The sequence below is a fragment of the Hevea brasiliensis genome, unplaced genomic scaffold (assembly GCF_030052815.1).
Source record: "Hevea brasiliensis isolate MT/VB/25A 57/8 unplaced genomic scaffold, ASM3005281v1 Scaf86, whole genome shotgun sequence".
Taxonomy (NCBI): Eukaryota; Viridiplantae; Streptophyta; class Magnoliopsida; order Malpighiales; family Euphorbiaceae; genus Hevea; species Hevea brasiliensis.
The window spans coordinates 82,664-93,884 of NW_026615306.1; the positions used below are offsets into that span (position 1 = coordinate 82,664).

At 29.2% G+C, this 11,221-nt stretch overlaps 1 non-coding gene and 1 pseudogene across 1 annotated transcript; both read right to left on the minus strand.

Annotated features, from left to right (window-relative positions):
• Positions 1–2,834: 2,834 nt before the first annotated feature.
• TRNAS-UGA (transfer RNA serine (anticodon UGA)) lies at positions 2,835–2,916 on the minus strand. The gene has a single exon. It is a non-coding gene; the product is annotated as a tRNA-Ser (tRNA).
• Positions 2,917–3,892: 976 nt separating this feature from the next.
• On the minus strand, positions 3,893–10,998 carry LOC131177771 (putative leucine-rich repeat receptor-like protein kinase At2g19210; annotated as a pseudogene).
• Between the last annotated feature and the right edge of the window lie 223 nt (positions 10,999–11,221).

Below are 11,221 nucleotides of genomic sequence, written 5' to 3' on the forward strand. Positions count from 1 at the left end.
ACATAAATCGTGCCTAGAGTTTATCTACATAGATATATGCATATAAGTGATGCATGGGCATGCTCGAACATATAATAATAGTGAAATTACAATAAAAATTAATATTTTACTCATAGACTTGACAACGGTCACTGTGGCGGCTAGGCGGAGGAAGAAGGCTGTCCCGGCTCACCTGACAATTACATTACAATCATTCATTAAATTTGACCCCATACAAACAAAGAAAAATACTAAATACATCCTAAGTCGTGCCGAAAATCCGGCAGAGTCTCCCCTATACCTAGGACCTACCCAACCTGCAAAAGGGCTCAAAACGCACTTCTATATTCACAATCCATATATCCACAACTCAATCACATCACACAGCCCCTCCTGGGCCCATCAAATCAATCATTCATCACAATATGTAAAATTTCAATTTAGTCCTTATAATTAATCATTTTTGCAAAACTGCCCAAACAAGCTCTAAAAATTCTAAAAATTTGCCCCGCTGTCCTTAGCAATATTACTAGGCTATTGCAAAAAGAATCATAATTTTCTAAGCTACCACGAATATTTTATGGATTTTTAATCCTATTTAAGCACTAAAAAATTACGAAAAAGCAAGGTTCGGGTTTACCTTTGCCGATTCCGACTTCGGGGACGCGCTCGGGACATCTGACAATGGGAGGGTAGCCAAAACCTCGATCTAATTCGGAGACTTTTCCAGTAGCTGGTCTATCTGGCCGGAAATTCACAGATCCGAACAACTGTCGAATTTCCGCGAATTGAGGATACCTACACAAAGCCCAATAATAATATATAAAAATCAGGGGTGTTACATTAGGTCTAATCCATTGATGTATGCAAATGAAGCCCCCATGGGTGTTTCTTATTATTGCAGGCTGATCGGTTATGAGCTCAAGTGGAATAATCCCAAAACTATAAACATCACTTTTTTTTTTGTTAAAGTTACTTGATGCTTGAGCCCTGTTGCAGATAGAAAATAATTAGCCCTATATAACTTTCACCAAAAGCAAATTAATTAGTCAAGAATAGCACTAACGCAAAACGAACCAATTGACAACCGTCAAACACAAAAAACATGAGCAATTATTAAAAATTCAAGCTCAACGTTGAAACCCAAATATTAAGATTAGAGGCTCTAAAATGTTATTAACCCTTAACCTCTTTTGTATTTTTTAGATGTAGGATTTTAATAAAACAGGCAAATACGTGGAGAAGATATGATGGCAATTTGAATGTGCATAATAATAGAGAGTGCAGAGTTTGCTCTAATGCTAAATTAGAAACCTAATAGGCACAACTTTAAAATACCTGGATTAAGGTTAATGATCATACAATGGTATTAAGCTTATCTTTTAGACGTGAGATTTTAATCTTTAACACCACTGAACCAAGGAGGTTTGGTTAAGCTACTCAGGATCGATGTAACCAAATACTTATTAGAATGATTATATTTACTCTTCAATTTTAATTAATTACATTTATGTTCGAAGACATATTTATCTTAGGGCGTTTGGGGGCTCTCAAATTAATTAAGTTGGTTTTTAAAATCTAAAATCATATCACCTTTTCGCATGATTTTAGCTCTTTTAAAATAATTTATTTTTTGACTTAAAAAAATAAATTTTAACAATTATATACTTTTTAGACAAGAAAATTAAACAAATAGAAATAGAAATTTATTAAATTAATACTTTATATATATATATATATATATATATAAATTCTATGATTACTTTTTCTATTACAGAAACTATGATAATTTAACAAAATTTTACGGTTCATCTTATCCATCAAATAATTAATTATGAAAAATTTATTAACATCACCAAAAAAATGAAGTTTCTTTATGTAAAAAAAAAGGTAAATATATTTTAAAAATCTAATAAATAAATTATATGTGACAAATTTTATTAAAAAATTATGGGAAAGGGTTTAGGATTTATGAAATATTATTTATTAAAATTTTTTAAAAAATATTATATGTGTTTTTTATGTGAGAAAATTTTATTTTTTTATTAATTAAATTAATATTTTTTATAATTAATTATTTTATAAAAGATCATTTTAAAAAAATCTCATGAGATTAATTATAAATTTATATTAAATTATATTTTTTTCATAATTATATGTAACCATAAAAGGCATCAATATATATATATATATATATATATATATATATATATATATATATATATATGCATTAAATTTCAACAACATTATAATTTATTATTTTAAAATTCTTATCACTAAAATATGCATGGTAATACTACTATTACCACTATATTTATACTCTTAAAAAATTTTAAAATATTCATTAAAATTTTATGCAACCAGCGCCCCATAAAATTTATATGCAATAGTAAAAAATATTAATTTTTTAAAAAACTACTATATTCTTAAAAGATTTTGAAAACTCAAGAGGGCCATGCCCTTCGACCCAAGCAATTTTACACTACCTCTGCTATTTCATGTAGGATTAATATATCTAATGGCAAACTAATTAAAAAATGACATTTAAAAATAATAGACAGTTATTATTTAAAAAAAAAAACTATTTTAAACACAGAAAAAACTGAATATTATAAGACCCACTATCTACTTATATGACTCTTATTGACTATCCATTTCATGTCATCCTAATCACCACTATTTCATATAATATCTGCAAGCATGGCTCTGTCCCTGAGTGGACTGGTTTCTAGCAGTTGATGGATAGTTGCAGGAAAAAGCTATAAAGAAGAGGAGAGGGAATGGATTTTCCTACTGTTTCTTAGCCCCCAAACACAGATTTTGGAGAGGAAAACCCAATAAAAATTAAAGCGTAACGTCGACAGCAGGGTTCAAAGCTGCGCGGGCGAAACCCAACAGATTTCAAGTTTGTCTCCTTAACCACTCGGACATATCGACTCTAATGGGAAAGGCTAAGGAGAAGACATCTTGATTCATTAGGTTTTGAAACTCAAACTTAGTTGGAGGTTTGAGTAAGCATTCGATTAACTGAATAAAATTTTCTATTAATTATATTGTTAACCAACTTAAAAAATATTAATTAAATTGAAATTAAAAGAAAATTAAAATTAACTGAAATTGAAAATTTTAGTTGGTTATCAGTCGTAACATAATTAATTCATCAAATAAATGAAATATATATTTTATATTACAAATTATTTAATAAAATAGTAATAAAAATATATTTATAATTTTTTTATTTATAAAAAATAATAAATATAATTTAATGTTATTAAAATAATAATTATAAATTAAATATTATTATAAAATCATAAAAATAATAATTATAAATAATATATTATTAATAAAATTATAATTAATATATTAAAAATAACCAAACTAATAATAAAAAATGAAAATTTTTATTATTATTAATAAAAAATAACCAAATTAAACTTATTATTACCAAAATAACTGAAATTTATTAATTTAGTTTATTTTTTTGTTATAATTAAATAATACACTCCCACTTAGAGGCTCATTTTTTAATAGAATAAAAATATTTATTATTAAAATAACTGAATTCCATTAGTTTAGTTTAATTTTTTTTATTATAATTGAATAATACGCTCCCTACTCGGAGGCTCATCTTTTAATAGGAAAAAACATTTATTTGACAAATTAGTGCTTCCAATTTGCAGCCTGGTGGCTGTGCAAACATACCAAATTATTATTATAAAAAAATATCTAAATTCATTTAATTTTATATTTTTTAATTCATTTAATTTTATATTTTTTAATTGATAATCTACATAAAAAATATTTTTATTAATAATTTATATTTTAAAATTTAATAACTTTATAAAATATTTAAATTCTATTTATTTAAAATATAATATATAAAAATTTATAAATATTATTATAAAAACACATATTTCATATTTAATTAATTACAAATAAGTTCCATTAATGAATACTCAGTATGTAAAATCTAAACTCGATTCAAACATATTACAAATATTATACTTCAAATCTAAACCCATCCTAATCTCGATTATATGTTACCTATACTCATCCTATTAGCTTGAATACCCACAAATATCTGACCTGTTACTATCCTAAAATTTTGTAATGATAATTATACATTTCCAAGAAACTTCATAAGCAAATTATTGGTGCAGCTTAATACTTTAATATAACCGTTTTTGTAAAAAGAGAAAAAAGTTTAAAAATTTCAAGCCAGTACATATGAGATCTATACTCCAGTTTTTACCTTGGACTAGGAGCCATATCAGTATCAATATTCAAGGGGCTAATTGGTAGTGAATTGCTTGATCTTAGGACCCTGGCTTTCATTGTTTGGGATTCTTCAACAGCCATTACTATAGCCAAGCATTCCTGTAATTCAGCTAGTACATGACTCATGTCTGGCCTCTGTATTGATGCGTTTGATACACAGGAAAAGGCAGTCTCCACAGCTTTCCAGGCTGAAGTGGCATCGAATTCTCCATCCAGTCTGGGATCAACAATGGTTAGAATATCACCCCTGTCGATTAGAGGTCTAATCCATTGATGTATGCAAATGAAGCCCCCATGGGTCTTTCTTGTTATTGCAGGCTGACCAGTTATGAGCTCAAGTAGAATAATCCCAAAGCTATAAACATCACTTTTTTTGTTAAAGTTTCCTGATGCTTGAGCCCTGTTGCAGACAGAAAATAATTAGCCCTATATAACTTTCACCAAAAGCAAATTAATTAGTCAAGAACAGCGCAAATGCAAAACGAACCAATTGAGGACCGTCAAACGCAAAAAAAATGAGCAATCCAGATGTTAAGATTAGAGGTTCTAAAATGTTATTAACCCTTAACCTCTTTTGTATTTTTTAGATGTAGGATTTTAATAAAACAGGCAAATACGTGGAGAAGATATGATGGCAATTTGAACGTGCATAATAATAGAGAGTGCAGAGTTGGCTCTAATGCTATATTAGAAACCTAATAAGCACAACTTTAAAATCCCTGTATTAAGGTTAATAATCATACAATGCTATTAAGCTTATCTTTTAGACGTGAGATTTTAATCTTTAGCACCACTGAACCAAGGAGGTTTGGTTAAGCTTTAACCCTTGCTAAAAAAAACCCTTACTCAGGAGCGACGTAACCAAATGTGCCAGCAGGGCAAGTTGATACATGTGAACCACTTTCATTGGTGAAAGCTCTAGACAATCCAAAATCAGCGATCTTTGCTTGCCATTTTTCGTTCAATAAGATGTTGGAAGTCTTCAAATCCCTGTGGATAATCGGTGGTTTGCAACCATTATGTAGATACTCCAGTCCTGCAAAACCCTTTAGCCATGGATAAGAATGATGAATGGGGAAGCAAAAGTAAATAAAAATAGAAATGGATTTGCTTGAGAACCATAAGCTGCATCTACTGCAATTTGAAATCTCTCTTTCCAAGTCAGAACACTTCCACTTTTCTCTGCAACCAAAATACATCAGGCTATCATTGTCAGAGTGGTCATGAGGAAATTTGCAAAAAAAAAGAAAGGACTTCCATTTAGAGAAGAAATCTAGAAAAATCGACAAATTAAATCTTTTACAGTTTGTGATAGACATACTTGATAAATGCTGTTGCAAGTTTCCATTAACCATGTACTCGTATACCAATGCCATGTTATGACTATCATTGCAGTACCCAATTAGTGAAACCAAATTCCTATGATGAACAACCATCAAGAGCTGCACCTGCATTTTAATTTTGAAAAACCACTATTAATCAGACTGTATATTTATTTATACTATATATCTTGTAATAGTGGCAGAAAGACACAAATAATTGATTAAATTGAGTTGAAAATGACGCTGCAGTAGTGCTATATCTAACCTCTGCTTGAAATTCCTTGTAGCCTTGATTTGATGATTGAGATAACAGCTTAATGGCAACTTGAGTGCCATCTTTTAGGGTTCCAAAGTAAACTTTTCCAAAGCCCCCTCCTCCGATGGCGGTCTTAAAGTTATCAGTAATACTAATAATCTCTGAGTAACTAAAGGTCTGATTCTTTGATTTTTGTGTTTCTGCTATTGCTGTGCAAGTAGCATAGGCAGAATTTGAAATATATGGATAAAGAGAAAAAAAATATATGTAGTTTATAGTTTTATAACTTTTAGTAAGCTAACTAATATGCAAATAGAGGAAAAATAGATTACCTTGCTGTCTTCTATGTCTCCAAGAGATAGATATCATGCATAGGAGCAGAAGTAGCAATATTGATATAATTGATGCAACAACTGGAAGAAGAAAATGTTTCTTTTTCTCACATGAATCCGACTGGCATAAATTTGGATTTTTGTCGAAGCTAGCATTAAGTATGACATCATCAATTCATCATATAACAGACATTAAACAACCTATGGATTTCAATATCATCATTTTTTTTTTCATTGGTTCATTTAATAGCTGGAAAAAAGATGAAAACAAAATGGTGGACAAGAGAAGACGTTCAAACCTTATCTGCAATGTTCCATTATTAAACTTTTCTATAAGGGACTGTGGAATGGATCCAGTGAACCTGTTCCCAGTTAAATTTCTGAAAAGAATGTATACTAAATCATTCGCATAATTCATCAAAACCCCTTCCTTCCCCACAAATAAAAAAAAAAAAAAGGAAAATCAAGTATTCTATGCTTAAGTTTCTTCTCACAGAGTATTTAAATTCGGCAGTTGTGCTAAAAATTCTGGCACCGGCCCTGTCAATTCATTGTAAGATAAATCCCTGAAAGAAATGATGCAATTATAATATCAGTTATATTTATTTGGTGAAGGCAGGATCTTAGTTCCCTACCGGGAGATTTAACCATGCTTAGGCGAGGTTCAACAATTATTTTTTCTTTTTTTGGGGAAACTTACAGCAAAGTTAAGTTCAACAGTTCTGAAAAAAAATTGGGCAGAATTCCAGTCAATTTATTGTATGATAAATCCCTGAAAAGACAACAAAAAGATCAAGATACATTATATTTTACACGACGACAGAGTAAGATATGTGAAAGCTCCACCCCTGTAACATGGGTGCTCTGTTTCTGCATCCCATGGGAGAATGTCTTAATTTTATTGTAGAGCACGTATTGAAAAGAACCGTTGGAAACTTAGTCAATAACACTTACAAGGACTGAATTGCCTTGAGGGCAGAGAGCGACGGAGCTATTTCGCCTGTCAATTTCCTTGAACTGAGGTCCCTGTTCACATATCAGAGAGTAAGCTACAGTGAGATGTTGACATCAAATGATAATCAAAGTAATGGTGTGCAGCGGAAAGAAAATACATATTCTTATGAATTTAAATGTGCACTACTCACAATGAGATGATCCTTGCAGGATTTTTGTCATAACTACTACAGTTCAAACCATTCCATGAAAGTTCTCTTGGCACACATGGGTCTCCTTGCCATTCATCTTCATTTATGTTGTATGATCGCATGACGGCCATGATTGCATCAACTTTTATTGCACAAGAAAAATATAGATTTAATATTTTTTTAGAACACACGCACACACGCACGGATTAGCAACAGAAATGGACAGCTATGAAGATTAATTGCTACTGATATAACAATTAATATAAATATAAAAAGCATACCATCTGCTTGGTCTGTTGGAGAACGAGGAAGCTCAATTATATAGAGAATCTCGAAGGCATTGAGAATGGGTGGAAGGTGAGAGTTGCTCGTTGAATTGATAGTAAAGTTAATATCGCCTTTGGTTGTCAATTTAAGAGGTATAGTCCGTGGCTTGAAGTATTCCAGGCTAAAGGGTCCATAGTTGTGATCATTCAGAGTAATTGTGAATTCTCTTCGTTGATCTTGTGGAAACTCTACAATTTCAGCGAAGTGAAAGTAGACATAAAACTTACATAATTGGGAACAGGTAAAGCTAGTGTTGTATCTCAATGAGGGAATGCCTTTTCGGGGCTGGGCTGCAGTTTTTAAAACTTCAATGGGTAGTTTATGGGAATTATCAATTTCCTGAAGTTGTATGTCTGATGTGGCATTGACCAAAGTCCAATTAGCAAACCCATAAGTTCTCCAGACGCGATGGAAGACATCATCCTTGTACCTAAATAACAAAGATAACACAATACCTATTTTATTTATTCCAAAGGAAAATTAAACAATATATGCTGCTAGTGCACCTATTAGATTCTAATGTCTTTTATATATATATATATATATATATATATATATATATATATATATATATATATAATTGTTTCTAATTAAAATTTAAATTTGAAATTTTATAATTTTAAAGATGATTTTAGTACTAGTAAATTAAAACTCATTAGTAGAAAATATTTTGAAATAATATTATTTTAGATGCTGAAAAAAATTAATTTCAACCCTTTTAAATAAATTTTATATTAGAATTCAAATCTAATTTAAATGGATTTTTAAGTAGAATTCAAGCGTTTTGAATAAATTTTAAAGTGATATAATTAAAATATATGAATTGTATTATTTGGGACAACTAAAAATAGAATGATTATATTTACTTTTCAATTTTAATTAATTATCTTTATTTTCAAAGACATATTTATCTGAGGGTCGTTTGGGGGCTTTTAATAGCTCCTCTCAAATTAATTAAGTTGGTTTTTTAAAATCATATCACTTTTTCACATGATTTTAATTAGCTCTTTTAAAATAATTTATTTTTAACTTAAAAAATAAATTTTAACAATTATATACTTTTTAGACAAGAAAATTAAACAAATAGAAATAGAAATTTATTAAATTAATTCTTTATGTATATATATATTCTCTATGATTACTTTGTTCTGTTACATAAAATAAAATAATTTAACAAAATTTTACAATTCATTTTATTCGTAAAATAATTAATTATGAAAAATATTAATTATGAAAAATTTATTAACATAAAGAAAAAATTAAAGTTCTTTTATATAAAAAAATGCAAAATATAATTTAAAAAACTAATAAATAAATTATATGTGACAAATTTTATTAAAAGAAATTATAGGAAAGGGTTTAGGATATATGAAATATTATTTATTAGAATTTTTTTAAAAAAATATTATGTGTGTTTTTTATGTGAGCAAATTTTATTTTTTTATTAATTAAGTTAATAATTTTTTTTATAATTAACTATTTCATAAAAAAAAAATCATTTTAAAAAATCTCATGAGATTAATTATAAATTTATGTTAAATTATATATTTTTTTCATAATTATATGGAAACAAGTAAAAATAAAAGTCACCGATATCTATATGTATTAACTTTCAAGGACAACATTATAATTCATTATTTTAAAATTCTTATCACTAAAATATGCATGGTAATACTATATGTAAAACAACTTTTACTTGCTTAATGCGTCTCTTATATTAAAATAGCTTATAGGTTTCTAAGTCTCTCATTTTAAAAAAATAATATTTTATATGTTAGAAAAAAAAGATTGAAGTTATTACAGAAAAAAAATTTGAAGTTATTATTAACACAATAATTTTATATGGCAATGATCACCATATTTAAGAACTACCCTACAAAGTAATCTTTAATTGCCTAAGATTATATGTAAAAAAAGTAAATAAAAAATAAAATTATGGTGCACTTTTATTGGTTATCTACTAGAGCTATTATTGAAAAAAAATTATATATTTTTAAATAAATTAATTAGAAAATTTTAAAAAGAATTTAAAATTGACTTTAATATATTTTAATGGTAAAAATATTAAAATAATAATAATTTTTTTAAAGTACTATTTTTAACATTTAAAATAGTTTTTTTTTGAAGCGTTTTTTCTCTTGTAAAACTCAATATTAAAACAAGCCTTAACTGTACCAATAATATCTGACTAGAATCAAATGCACATCTACTTACCTGAAAGTAATGTTAGTAGGATAGCCAGGTTGGAATCTTCGAGTAACATGTAGTGATCCAAACTCACTTCTATAAATGGAATCATTCACAGAGTATAATTCCTATGCTGAAATGAAAGGTACTCCTAAGCCTTTGTTTACAAGGCACACATGAATAATTCCAGTTGAAGAAAAATGAAAGATCTCGCCAAAATTCCACCCATTACGATTTAGATTATTAACTGTCATCCAATGGTTAACCCCTATGTGCACATCAAACGTTGGAGGTTGATCATTGCCATCGTAATTTTCATAACAAAAGAAAGCTCTGATGAAGTAATTATGATTTTTTCCCTGTTCAGGCCGCAGAATGTAGCAGTTCTTTCTTCCCGTTGGAAAACTTCTTAAATTCTTACACAGTCGATCTGTAAAGGCCTTTGGAAAGGTGAAAATTCCTGGATCTGCATCATGATTTTCGCCGGTGCTTATGAAATCTCTATCTGACTTGAAAAGCAATCCCATATTTTCATCAACATAATCTTCATCCACTCCGCAATCGATGCTTATGGAGCCTTTAAATTGGACACCAAAATGGTAGTAGTTAGGTAGGCCAAATAACATGTAAATTTCCCTATTTTTTTTTCTCTTATTATTTTTTTTCATTTAGTTGCGATTAGTACAAACTCAATATTTCTTTAATTTAGAGATGATTCCAGAATTACTATGATATTGATTGATAAATAAAAGCTTTAGTTATAATTATAACGGAGTTGTAGATTATTTAACTAAAATAATAATAATTAATTGGGTGACAAAATTTAACGGGTTGGATTTGTAACTCCCGAGGCAAACAAGGCCTAGTATATATAAACTCTCTAACATTTATATATCCCACAGACGTGGATATGACAGGATTTGTGCTTTACCTGGGTTTCCAGTGGCAAGCTTTCTTCTTCCAGCGGGTTCATTATTTGCTGCTACGGCTACTTTAGAGCTCCCAGAAGTAGCGTATATTGGAGTAAAGATTAGCCATAGTATTGAAAACAAAAAGAATCTCGGCCAACCGTCCATGTTGATGATCCCCTTTTTTTTTTGTGGAAGGTTGATGATCCGTTAGCCTACAAGTAAAGAAAGCTTGGTTGAAATTGGTTGCCTCTAAGTGCTAGCACACATAGGAACGGTTCTATATATAGTATATTCAAGTGCGGAGACTTATGTTCCATACAGCCGTTGGATCTTGGAGATTGAATTATAGCCGTTCATTAAAGAAACTAGAAACAGAAGCTTTGCTTGTAACTTGGGGAAGACAAACAATAAGGGTGACCTGCATGACTTGCTTTGTCGTAAGGAATGGGTCGGTGAATATAAGTCAATTCTATGTCCATATCTT